Source organism: Phycodurus eques, unplaced genomic scaffold (assembly GCF_024500275.1).
Source record: "Phycodurus eques isolate BA_2022a unplaced genomic scaffold, UOR_Pequ_1.1 contig_25, whole genome shotgun sequence".
NCBI classification, from domain to species: domain Eukaryota; kingdom Metazoa; phylum Chordata; class Actinopteri; order Syngnathiformes; family Syngnathidae; genus Phycodurus; species Phycodurus eques.
The window spans coordinates 17,500-31,179 of record NW_026904022.1 but is presented as its reverse complement, the minus strand read 5'-3'; the positions used below and the strand labels follow the sequence as shown (position 1 = coordinate 31,179).

General features: G+C 44.3%; 1 pseudogene; it reads left to right on the top strand.

The window, feature by feature from the left end:
- The first annotated feature begins 12,107 nt into the window (after positions 1–12,107).
- LOC133398181 (programmed cell death 1 ligand 1-like) lies at positions 12,108–12,919 on the top strand (annotated as a pseudogene).
- The last annotated feature ends 761 nt before the right edge of the window (positions 12,920–13,680 follow it).

Below are 13,680 nucleotides of genomic sequence, written 5' to 3'. Positions count from 1 at the left end.
TAAAAATTGTTTGACAAAAAAAAAAAAAATTGCTAAATTCCATCCGATGACAGAAATCCTTTGCTACAGCGATAGGAGATGATATTACATGCAAACACATTTGTGTTTGTTTTATTCTTTGAGAACTACACGCAGGAACACGTTGCAGTTTACTAACAGTAAGAATGATCATTCAAAAAAAAAAAAAGAAAAGAAAAAAGTTAGTCGACATGGAACAAAATTGTTTTTTTTAAATTAAAGTACATCTCATGTGTGCTACTGGATTTCAGTGTGGAGTGGCTCCAAACTTTCAAAAATAGACAGCACTTTTCTGTTTCCATAGCTATGATGACCGCCTTGAAAAAAGTATTCAAACCCCTTGAACTGTTTCACATTTTGCCACCTCACAACCACAAACTTATTTTTTTCCTGAATTCATATTGAGATCTGATGTGCCCGATCAACACAAAGTAGCACGTAATTGTCAAGTGGAACCGAAAAGGATCATCATGTTGTTCCTTACTCACCATTTTGATCTTCATCCAAAGCCCATTTGTGGTGGTAACGTGACGAAATAGGGAAACGTTCAAGGGGTATGGATGACTACTTTGTACAAGCCACTGTATATTCAGACACACACACACACACACACACAATGAGACTTGTGCGCACATAAAAACGTCAAACTAACTCGTTTCATGTTGAAGAAATAAGTCCACACCAATGAAAGTCTAGCAAAGGTCAATTTGAGATGAAATACTAATAGACAAGCTTTAAACCACAGGAGAGCCAAAGTGGAAGTACTCGTTTATGTCGCGCAGGGGTGTCAAACTCATTTTTGTCTCGGGCCGCATTGTAGTTATGATTTCCCTCAGAGGATAGAATAGTGAAATGTTTCATCACCAAAATCAGATTACCATTACACAACAAATTGAGGGATAACTAGTTTTGAAATCAGAAGACAAGGATAATAGTTTGTTCAAGTATTGTTGAAGTTACTGTAGAAGAAGGGTTTGGTAACAGAAAAATGCAATATCTCACCATTATTGTTTATTATGATGACAATTTGGAATTTGGGTACAGATTTTTAGCAAAAATCACGGAAGTTGACGAGATTTGCTTTCGCGGGCCACATAAAATGATGTGGCGGGCCGCATCTGGCCCCCTGGCCTTGAGCTTGACACCTATGATGTAGAGTAATTAAGTGATGCATGGAGACTGCCTTCCTAACCTGGTCAATCCCTCTGCTTTTGCACTGCAGTATCATCACCTCCAACCGTTTGGCAGCGTGACACTCTGCTTCCTCACCTGAATCTGTGGTCAGCACCTGGGACAGGAAAAACAACCAAAACTCACCAACCGGTCACATTAAGCTCCAAACCTCGGAACTGTTTTATTCAGTTCACATTGTTGTAGACCTGAGAGCAGCATAAGAAAACATTACCTTTTTGCACATGCTGTAGATGATCTCCAAATTCGTGGGGTTGGCTATGAAGTCACTGTATCCACAGTGACGTAGTTATGCAAAAGTGGCATCATATCTGCACCACAAATATATCAGCATTAGTCGGATAATTTTACGGGGAAGGAAAAATGTTTCTACATAAAAATTATTGCAAACTGTTCATTTTTTGTTGCGCAAGCCGACTGTTTTCTCCAATTCTTTAGATATTGTAAGATATTGTTTAAGGTTTGAGTATTTTCATATAATTTGATCAATAACGGTAAAGACGGGGCCCACTGAATTTCCATCCATCCATCTTCTACCGCTTATCCGGGTCGCGGGGGCAGTAGCTTTAGCAGGGACGCCCAGACTTCCCTCTCCCCAGCCACTTCTTCCAGCTCTTCCGGGGGGGATCACGAGGCATTCCCAGGCCAGCCGAAGGACGTAGTCTCTCCAGCATGTCCTGGGTCGTCCCCGGGGTCTCCTCCCTGTGGGACGTGCCCGGAACACCTCACCAGGGTGGCGTCCAGGAGGCATCTCCTCTCGATGTGGAGGAGCAGCGACTCTACTCTGAGATCCTCCCGGATGACCGAGCTTCTCACCCTATCTCTAAGAGAGAGCGCGGACACCCTGCAGAGAAAACTCATTATTTTGTCAGTTGAAATTATTCACAGGGGCTGATTGAAAGTGGGTAAACCAAAGCAAAATAAAAGCAAATACAAGCAAAGTAAACTGTACAATGTGATATAGTTACATATTACATACAAAGCTAAACTCAACCACGAACTCCCTAAATACAAGCAGCACATCGACTGTCCTACCAGGGAAAATAATACTTTAGACCACTGCTACACTACGGTAAAAAACGCATACCGTGCTATACCTCGTGCAGCCCTGGGCTCGTCTGATCACTGCTTAATTCACTTAATACCGACGTACAAGCAAGAACTTAAATGTGCGAAGCCTACAGTGAAAACAGTCAAAAAGTGGACCAATGAAGCCAAGATGGAACTTCAAAGCTGTTTAGACTGCACAGACTGGAGTGTCTTTGAAAATTCAGCTGGCAGCCTGGATGAATATACGGACACTGTCACATCCTATATCAGTTTCTGTGAAGAGGTTTGTGTACCAACAAAATCATTTCGCACATTCAACAACAACAAGCCGTGGTTCACTGCTAAACTTAAGCAGCTTCGCCAAGCTAAGGAGGACGCATATCAGAGCGGGGACAGGGCCCTGTATCATCGAGCGAACTAGAACTAGTAGACATTCCAACAGCTTCTTCCCTCTTGCGATCAACTTCTTAAACACCTAACCTATAATTCCATTACAATAAACTGGCAATTTTTTGACTTGAGTTCGTTGTCACATTTCTGTGGGGCCAATTATGTATTACTCGTGCACTCACTGTAGTTGTCTCGCCATGCTGCACTATTTGCATATACTGGCCACTCATGCCAGAGTAGCATCTGCTCCATTTGCACACTGATTGAGGAGTATCTGTAACATTTGCACAAACAACATTGATGATCGCACTACTCGTCACTTTAAACCGCATCCACTCCTTGAAGTCTCAGCGCCCTTTGCACAATGGTCATTGCACCGGACTATTGCAATATTAGTCATTCGAACTGTTCTAAGTGCTAGAGGACTCTGCATCTTTTTGCACAATTGTTTTTTGTCAATGTCTTTATGTCTTCAAAGTGTCCTGTCAATTGACTGTCTGTTGTACTGGAGCGGCTCCAACTACCGGAGACAAATTCCTTGTGTGTTTTGGACATACTTGGCAAATAAAGATGATTCTGATTCTGATTCTGATTTACAATATGTGATATTCCATCAAAGCACACGTTGAATACAGGGTTCATAACAAGCTATAAACAAATGCATTTTGTATTTTGACATGAACATATTTTGAAAAAACACTGAACATTTCTCGCCACGGAACTGAAAAATGAGAAATCGGCAAGTCTTTCCGTGAGTGACCAAGGATTAACCCCCCCCCAAAAAAAGGTTAGTTAGTCGAGAGTTATCAAGAAACATTTAAAAATATTTTTCCTCTGACCTTTAAGTGCCCAGGGAGCAGTTCGGAGTATTGGTGTCTTGCTCAAGGACACCACAACCATGGGTCCGGGGAATGTTGGGGGTGGGTGGTTCTTGGTACTTCTTGGCCACGGTTGCCGAAATTATGTTTACAAGAGGCCACTGTCACAAAAGTGCCAATCCGGGAATATGCAGGGGTCCATTGTATTACCTTTATTGTTTCTTGTGTTTTACGAACTTCATTATTTTACACTTTTTCACATTGTGTTGTTTACCTGCCCGATTTTATTATTTCCAACATATCCAACTCATCTTGCTTTCATATTAACCTTAATTATGAATATAAAAAATTTTATACTTGAGACTAGGTGAGTCCTGGGATGGACATGTCATGGAAACAATGAGTCCCTGGAACTCATCACGGAATACAGATGCAGTCATCCTGCGCTATGTCATGGTTCCTGCTACATGGCCCAGCAATATTGCATATCACAGGTGTTACCCTATTTTCTATACTGTTTGTCCAATATTTTTGTGTTATTCATTGCTCTTGTTCTCTCTCGGTATGTGAAATGTGTTTAGGCCTGTCCGAAGACGCAGATTGATCGTACTTTATGTGCCACTGCTAATTTAACTGCTAAAAACGCGGTACACACATCAAACAAGATCCCTGCATAATATAATAATAATAATACACAACATTAGTCCCAACATGTGAAAAGATTCCGCAAACTATGCATGTTTGTCTTTTTGTATCTTGCAGACATCGCTGAAGATCTTCGTACTGAGGGGCAGGAGCCAGAGCCCCCTCTTATTAAAGAGGAAGTGAAGGACGAAGAGGTCCACCACATCAAAGAGGAAGAGGAGCGCATTTAAATTAAAAAAGAGGAGAAAGAACTGGGGTTTGTGTGTCCCACTGATCCTAGGAGCTAAGATGTCTGGGGCTTCACGCCCCTGGTAGGGTCATACCATGGCAAACAGGTCCTAGGTGAGGGACCAGACAAAGCACGGCTCAAAGGTCCCTTATGACGAAGACACAATATGGACTTAGGTTTCCCTTGCTGGACGCAGGTCACCGGGGCCCCCCTGTGGAGCCAGGCCTGGAGGTGGGGCTCGAAGGAGAGCGCCTGGTGGCCGGGCCTGCACCCATGGGACCCGGCCGGGCACAGCTCGAAAGGGTAACGTGGGTCCCCCTTCCCATGGGCTCACCACCTGTGGGAAGGGCCATAGGGGTCGGGTGCAGCGCGGCGACAGAAGCTGGCTACAGAAGACGTGGAATGTCACCTCTCTGACAGGGAAGGAGCCCGAGCTGGTGTGTGAGGTCAAGAGGTACTAGATATAGTCGGACTCGCCTCCACGCACAGCTTGGGCTCTGGTACCAGTCCTCTTGAGAGAGGTTGGACTCTCTTCCACTCTGGAGTTACCCACGGTGAGAGGCGGCGAGCAGGTGTGGGAATACTTATTGCGACGAGAGGGTAGCCTCCCTACGCCTTCGGGTGGGGGGACGGGTCCTGACTGTTGTTTGTGCCTATGCACCAAACAGCAGTTCAGAGTACCCACCCTTTTTGGAGTCCTTGGAGGGGGTGCTGGAGAGCGCTCCCACTGGGGACTCCATCCTTCTGCTGGGGGACTTCAATGCTCATGTGGGCAATGACAGTGAGACCTGGAAGGGCGTGATTGGGAGGAACGGCCCCCCCGATCAGAACCCGAGCGGTGTTCTGTTATTGGACTTCTGTGCTCATCACGGCTTGTCCATAATGAACACCATGTTCAAGCATAAGGGTGTCCACACGTGCACTTGTCACCAGGACATCCTAGGTCGCAGTTCGATGATCGACTTTGTGGTCGTATCATCGGACTTGCGGCTGCATGTCTTGGACACTCGGGTGAAGAGAGGGGCGGAGCTGTCAACTGATCACCACCTGGTGGTGAGTTGGCTCCGATGGTGTGGGAAGATGCCGGTCTGACGTGGCAGGCCCAAACGTATTGTGAGGGTCTGCTGGGAACGTCTGACGGAATCCCCTGTCAGAAGGAGTTTCAACTCCCACCTCCGACAGAACTTTGCTCATGTTCCGGGGGAGGCAGGGGACATCGAGTCAGAGTGGACCATGTTCCGCGCCTCCATTGCTGAGGTGGCCGACCGGAGCTGTGGCCGGAAGGTGGTTGGTGCCTGTCGTGGAGGCAATCCCCGAACCCTTGGTGGACACCAACAGTGAGGGATGCCATCAAGCTGAAGAAGGAGTCCTATCGGGCCTTTTTGGCCTGTGGGACTCCTGAGGCAGCTGATGGGTACAAGATCCTGCCCCAAGTGGAGGAGTTCAAGTATCTTGGGGTCTTGTTCACGAGTGAGGGAAGAATGGAACGGGAGATCGACAGGCAGATCGGTGCAGCGTTTGCAGTGATGCGGACTTTGTATCGATCCGTTGTGGTAAAGAAGGAGCTAAGCCGGAAGGAGAATCTCTCAATTTACCGGTCGATCTACGTTCCTACCCTCACCTATGGTCACGAGCTGTGGGTCGTGACTGAAAGAACAAGATCCCGGATACAAGCGGCCGAAATGAGTTTCCTCCGCAGGGTGTCCGGGCTCTCCCTTCGAGATAGGGTGAGAAGCTCGGTCATCCGGGAGGATCTCTGTTGGATAATTTTGCCTCTGCCAGGATAAATCTCTTTTTTGTCTATGTTCTAGAATGGACAAAAACATTGGTGCCCTTTCCATTAAATCTTGAACAGGCATAGGGTATACTGACACATGCAATATCAAAGTGATAATAGCGCACAATCCAGATATATCTTTAGGTAATCTATCAAACAGTCTATCATCTCCGCACCACCACCAGATGTCGCTCCGTGATACTGGCATAAATTTGGTCCGACTTTTAAGGTTACTTTACACTGTGTGTCGTTCAGAGGTCCTAATTTTTTGCCTTTACTAATCATGTTTATACAAGTAAAATTATTCGGTGCTACTAAAGTAGAAAACATTGGTTTGTGGTTATCTGCTTTTGTTACGGGATATATAGGATCCCATGATTTACACCTCTCAGTTGGTACAGTAGCGTTCATTCATGGAATAATACAATCTTGTGATAATTGTGCCGGAACGATGCGCAACAAAGGCCTGGGACCCATGCAAACCACACAATCTTTTCTCGTTACATTTGCTGCTTGTTCCACCAATAGTAACCAATTGTTATTTTGTCCTGAAACTCCTGTGACAACAAGGAACCAATCATCAGTAGTTATGTTGTTAACCAGTAAAATTTGTCCACCTTTCTTTGAAGTTTTTAATGGCATTTCTGGTTTAACACGGTTCCCATAACACAATGCTACTTGGAAGTGGGGATCTTTTCCGCCAGAATATGCCCACAAGCTCATCATCAAACACACTGGGTGACTTGATTTGTATGTCAATATTAAACTATGGGCCGTTTTGCTGAGGTTAAACTTCTTTCTATGTTCTTTTGCTGTTTTTAGTGACCAACTGGACCAATCATAACCTGTTTCGCCAATGAGGTGTTCCCATCCAAAGCCTATAGTTGCATACCAGTCATATCCAAATCCCCAATTCTGCCCATTCTCTTTAGCATCATTGGTGAGAGCCGCATATGGAATTATAATCAAAGCAGTTTGATTTTGGGGGGCACAAAATATTAAACCGGTTTGCCGCGTTTGGAGGCCATGCCCACAGTTCTGATCATCAGCTGTACTCCTTTTGATACGAGTTAATGATTCAAAATTTTCCATTATTGGGTTCGTCATATTGGTCCAGCTGGTAGGTGATTTTCTATCTAAAAAATTGGTTGTATCATTTAGGGTGGGACGTCCCATGTACCATATAAACAAAACCAACACTATAGTAACCAAAGTTGCTACGTAACAACTTATCGAATCTCGTAACCAACGTGGGTGTGCCATTCTGCTGCGTTCTCACTAAACGGGTTGGTGTCTTTTTTCTTCACTGACCAGCAAGCGTTTTCAGAATCTCCACATCTGCTCCCGCTCCGTTATCAGACTTTTGCTCACCTTCCCTATTTGAGTACTCAGCTGAAATGACTCTTTTACAGTGTGTTAAATGAACCCATGTATTTCTTTCTGCTATTTTTAGGGCTGTTGGAGTTGTCAATAACACTTGATATGGTCCTTCCCACTTTGATGAATGCCAGTGCTTCTTTTTGATGCTTCGAATTAGGACCCAGTCTCCCGGTCCAACCAACTTGGTTTCCTGCTGGGAAACATGTTTACTTTCAGCAGATACTTTTAAATCATTTTGTTTCTCTAACAACTTGCTCATGTAACCAGCTAAGTTTGTTTCGTCATCAAGTTCCCATTTTTGTTCAAACAACGGACGTCTATAAGGTCTTCCAAACAATGTTTCGTAAGGTGTTAAACCTGTGGTGCTTGTAATGTTGATGTACATTTTAACGAGGTCAAGACACTGTGTCCATGACCTTCCTGTCTCTTCCATACATTTTTTCAGTCTATTTTTTATTGTCCCATTTATTCTTTCCACGAGACCTGCACAGTGAGGGTGGTAAGCACAATGGTTTTTCAAATTGATGTGGAGCACGATTCCTATTTTATTGATTATTTGATTTCCAAAATGAGTCCCATTATCGCTGTGAATGGTTTCAGGTATGCCATATCTTGGAATGATGTCTTTACATAGTGCTTTTGCCACCGTCAGAGCATCAGGTAATTTTGTTGGGAATAATTCGATCCATTTAGAAAATGCATCTATGATAACCAAACAATATTTCTTTCCTTCACTTTGATTTAATTCTATATAATCCATGTGCATGCGTTGGAAAGGGTATGTAGGCACTGGAAATTTACCTCTAGTAGGTCGCAATTGCCCTTGAGGATTATGTCGTGCACAGATCATGCATGCTCTACAATAATTCTTTGAATATAAATTGAAACCATAGGTTGTAAAGTGTCGATGTATCTGTGCCACCATCCCTCCTGTTGAGACATGTGACACACCATGGCTCAATATAGCAGCCCATTTAAATAGGTTCTTTGGAAGTATTTGTTTTCCTTCTGTGCTAATGTAAACATCATTTTGTAGCCTTGAACCTTGTTTTACCCAATAATTGCGTTCTTGTTGTGGACTCTGTTGTTGCATATCTTTTAGTGTTTGGTCATCTAAGGTTTGTTGTTCAATTTGTTTTATTAAACCCAAAAATGGTTTATAGACTGCTTTTTTCGCAGTTTTGTCAGCAAATGTATGTATGTGATGAGATGTATGTATGTGCAACACATTTACAAATTGCCAATTTTCGTGGATGCTGCACTGCCTGTAACAATTGTTTAAGTAATTCAGCATGTGTTACTGGTTTCCCTGTTGACGTAATCATTCCTCTGTTATCCCAATATTGTGCAAAAACATGAACTGTGGAATACGCATATTGGCTATCAGTATAGATTGTAACATCCTTGTCTATCATCATTTTGCATGCCTCGGTTAATCAGAATCAGAATCAGAATCATCTTTATTTGCCAAGTATGTCCAAAACACACAAGGAATTTGTCTCCGGTAGTTGGAGCCGCTCTAGTACAACAGACAGTCAATTTACAGAACACTTTGGGGACATAAAGACATTGACAAAAAAATAATTGTGCAAAAAGATGCAGAGTCCTCTAGCACTTAAAGCAGTTCGAACGACTAATATTGCAATAGTCCGGTGCAATGACCATTGTGCAAAGGGCGCTGAGACTTCAAGGAGTGTATGCGGTTTAAAGTGACGAGTAGTGCGATCATCTGGGACAATGTTGGTTGTGCAAATGTTACAGATACTCCTCAATCAGTGTGCAAATGGAGCAGATGCTACTCTGGCATGAGTGGCCAGTATATGCAAATAGTGCAGCATGGCGAGACAACTACAGTGAGTGCACGAGTAATACATAATTGGCCCCACAGAAAGGTGACAACGAAGTCAAGTCAAAAAATTTCCAGCTTGTTGTAATGGAATTATAGGTTAGGTGTTTAAGAAGTTGATCGCAAGAGGGAAGAAGCTGTTGGAATGTCTACTAGTTCTAGTTTGCGTTGATCGGTAGCGCCTACCTGAGGGAAGGAGCCGGAAGAGCCGGTGACCGGGGTGCAGACGGTTCGAGAGGATTTTGCACGCCCTTGTCTTAGTTCTGGCAGCGTGCAAGTCCTCAATGGTGGGTAAGGGGGTACCGAGAATCCTTTCAGCAGTTTTGATTGTCCGTTGCAGTCGGAGTTTGTCCTTTTTTGTAGCAGCACCAAACCAGACTGTGATGGAAGAACACAGGACTGATTCGATGACCGCTGTGTAGAACTGTCTCAGCAGCTCCGGTGGCAGGCCGTGCTTTCTCTGAAGCCATAAGTGGAGGAGTGCACCCGGCGGTGAGACAATACCCTCTTAACCCGGGAGCTGTGGCTGAAATGGCGATGATAGTGAAAGAACGATTGGCGCTTGGAATAATTCGTGAAGAACCCAATCCAATAACAAACAGCCCTATTCAGGCTGTCAAAAAGCCTGAGTCGGTAGGAGGGGGATGGAGGCCAGTTATCAACTTTAAAGCTTTGAACCACCGAACGGTGGCTAATCGAGCCAGCCTCATAAACCCCCAGGCGTCCTTAAAAACACTGAGAGTGAAAAAGTATAAAACATGCATCGACCTAGCGAATAGATTTTTCTCCTTAAGGATTGCCAAAGCATTGCAAGGAAAGACGGCATTCACACATAAAGGGAAATCGTTCATCTGGCAGAGATTACCCCAGGGATACAAAAATTCCCCAAATGTGTTTCAATCAGCGGTAATGGACGTTTTGGAAGGACTGCCAGTCACAATTTATTTCGACGATATATTCATTGCGAATGATACAGAAGAAGAGCATTTGAACCTCTTACAAACTGTAGTTCGAAGAGTGACAGTAGCAGGACTGAAACTCAATCTGAAAAAATGCCAATTTGCTAGATTCCAAGTAGACTACTTGGGGTTCCAAGTGTCAGATGACTTGGGACTTTTAAATGCTTATCGGCAGAACCGCCCCGCATAATTAATAGAACAATCAGTACCAAAGATGCAATTGGATCCACTGTACACCTCAAGGATTGGAACATCCTGGGAAGTGATAATAGGTAACATTTTAGCCAATGAACGCATCCCAGTAACCCCCTTACCCAACGCTCCGCACGAGCGAGAAGAAGGAGGAAACGGCTTGTATACCTATCGAACGTTGTTGGACAAAGCCACCAAGAAGATGGAGTATAAAGAGAAAGTTGCTACACTACAGATGAGTCCCATGACACCTCATCTGGTGCTTCCAGCCCAGACAGCAGTTGGGTCGAAGTCAGGGTTATGGTAGCCTTGGTACCTTATGAAGGAATATACTCCCTAGGAATGAAGTTGTCATTGAGAACAACTGTCAGAAGAGAGGAAAGAGATCAAAGTGATAGCCCGACGAGGGTCTTAAGTGGTTTAAGTGGAAAAACAAAATTATTAACGCTAGCAGAAGCGGCAACAGAGGAATTAGAAAATTGGCAAGAGCCGATCGAAACTGCCTCAAACGACTCAGATGGTAGCGACAAAGAGATTAATAGTTTAAAAGAACGCCTTAAATTAAGGAGAAAAAGGTGCCCCCACCATGGTTGTAATGGGGACGGGCATATACTGCCAAATAGGACAAAACATCAGTCTCTGAGAGGATGCCCAAGATATAACGAAAAATGGCCCAAAAGTTGTGGAAGTATGAGATGGAAGAAAATAGGACAAGTAATGAAAGCGGAAAAAAAACGCTATAAAAGATGATGAAGACTGGGAGCCCGAGAAGATCAGAAGGAGTGGGCGATGACGGCCTACAGAGGGGAAAGCTTCCCCAGAGAAGGAGGCACAAGAACCAGAGGAAGGCCGCCGCACACAAACGATTGATGGTGGTGACAAAGTAGTTAAGGTATGGCTCTCTCATCTGTGGAATAGACCAATCGAAGAGTCATCTTCCTCTTCGAAAGAGAATTAAAATTACTTAGAAAACGCAAAAAGGTTTCTATATAAGACGTATTGGGAAAGGTGTTGTTGGCGTTGCAAGAATTATACGATAAAGAAGAGATAATTAGATTAAAGACAATTGAATTATAAGGAACACCCCCTTCAGGGGGTGGGGCCAATTTGAGAGTAAACATATAGTGGGATTGAAGCAAGTGAACTGAGAACTGCGCAGTCTCACCCCGCAGAACGAGGAAAGAGAAGAATGGATCAGCCGAATGCCCTGAGAGCTCGTACGGCTGCATTGGAGGAACAAGCGACGAATACAGCAGCTGCATTAAGGCTCACATTAACAGCACTACAAGTAGTACAAAAAGGACAGGAGGAGATTACAGCTCTTGTGTTGAAACATCAGGCAGCATTTGTAGAACAAAAAGCCCTTCTCGATAAATTGGAAGAATTCATACCAAGAACTACTGGGAAGCTGGTCGCTCTAACTGCTGATGTGACTTACCTATCCTGTAAATTTGATGTGATAGAACAACTGGATTGCTGAAAATAATATTTGCCCGATGGACTCCGTAGACCTGACAAATATTCAAGCTGAGAAAGGAGCAAAATACCCCAACAAAGGAAGCAGAAGAAGGTAAAATAACTATTTTTACGGAAGAAAATATAAAAGATCTAAATGAAGTGGACCAATATCTTTATTTTGCAAGTCATGTTCCAGCCATGTCTCCAAGTCATGTTAACCACCACTGCGGAGCGGACCTCATATAAAGCCGAGTTGGGAGGAGACGTGTTAATGGGCTGCTGGTTCTTTCCTTTGTCTCAGCCTCCCTACAAGGACTTGGAGGTGTCCTGGCACTGGACCTCACCGGCTCGGTCTCGGGAAGTGTACCAAATGGAAAAAGGGCAGGAACAAACCTCCTCACAACATTCAGACTTCCGGGGTCGTGCCAGGCTTCTTACCGAGCAGATTAAAGATGGCTGGGCCAAGTTGCAAGTGTCCAGGCTACGCATCAATGACACGGGAACCTACCAGTGTGTAATAGGGACAAAAAGCAGGTCTGACTATAAGGATATTAAGTTATCTGTGACTGCACCTTATAAAACGGTCACCAAAAACATTTACAAATCAGCAACAGAAGGCGAGCTCGTGCTAACCTGTCAGTCCGAGAGCTACCCGGTATTTACAGTGACCTGGGAGGACACTCATCAGCGAGATCTCAACGCCAGCACCACCGTTGTGTTGACAGAGGACTCACTTTCAGAATCACCACTCAGATAAGAGTGGCATCATTGCTGAAAAACAACTACACGTGTGGCTTTGACAGTAGCGGCTCCTCTGCAACTTTTCTCATTCCAGAAGACACACAGCTACAGAAGGAGAACAGGTACAATGTAATTGTAGCAGCAGTCGGCACATGTATTGCACTGATTGGCTTCATTATAGTGTTAATTTATTTGCACCAAAAAGGCCTTGGAAAGAATAATTAGCCCAGTAGAGTCGGTAGAGCATGAGACTCTTAATCTCAGGGTCGTGGGTTCGAGCCCCACGTTGGGCGCCACATGTCAGATTTCGCTTACCCGCAGGACTAATCGGGAGAAATGTCCTGACAGACTCTCTGTTTAAAGGGTCAAGCTCCCCACTTTTTCCCCAACACAGTACGCGCGAGGGGACAAGGAGCTGTTAAGCTGGTGTCGAGATGAATTCCCCTAGGTGTGCTAACTGCCTTTAGTTTTACGGAGCCAATCCGGTCTGCCCTCACTTATCACCCCTTGATGAGTAACCGCACCGAGTGAAAGGGTAATTAAAATGAGTACTCCATTTTTACAGCAGCTTCATCTCTTAAAAATCGTTTGCATTTATTAATGACGGAGTAGATTTAACAATCCTTGTTAGGACCGTACGGATTTGTTTTTGGTATTAAGCAGAAGTGATAAAGATGAGTTACTTTTTTTGGGATAGTAATACGATCCGGTGGTATTGGTATCGTCGAAGATCAATCATATTCAAGATGGCGCCTACCAGTGTGGTCGCCTCGGTAACGCGCTCTCTAGTATTGTCTTTGTTTTTGTGTTTTTCGTCCGTCTTTGGAGACCTTACACGACTCACTTACACAAGGGGAGACCTGCAAACCATCAAGGAGGCTACTCCGGACTTTCTGTCACCAACTTTCGAAAATCCGCTCAGTTTTTTCCCCGAGTTACTCACCGGAGCGGCGTCCGCGGTTTTCGGCGCATGGATGCGGAAGCGG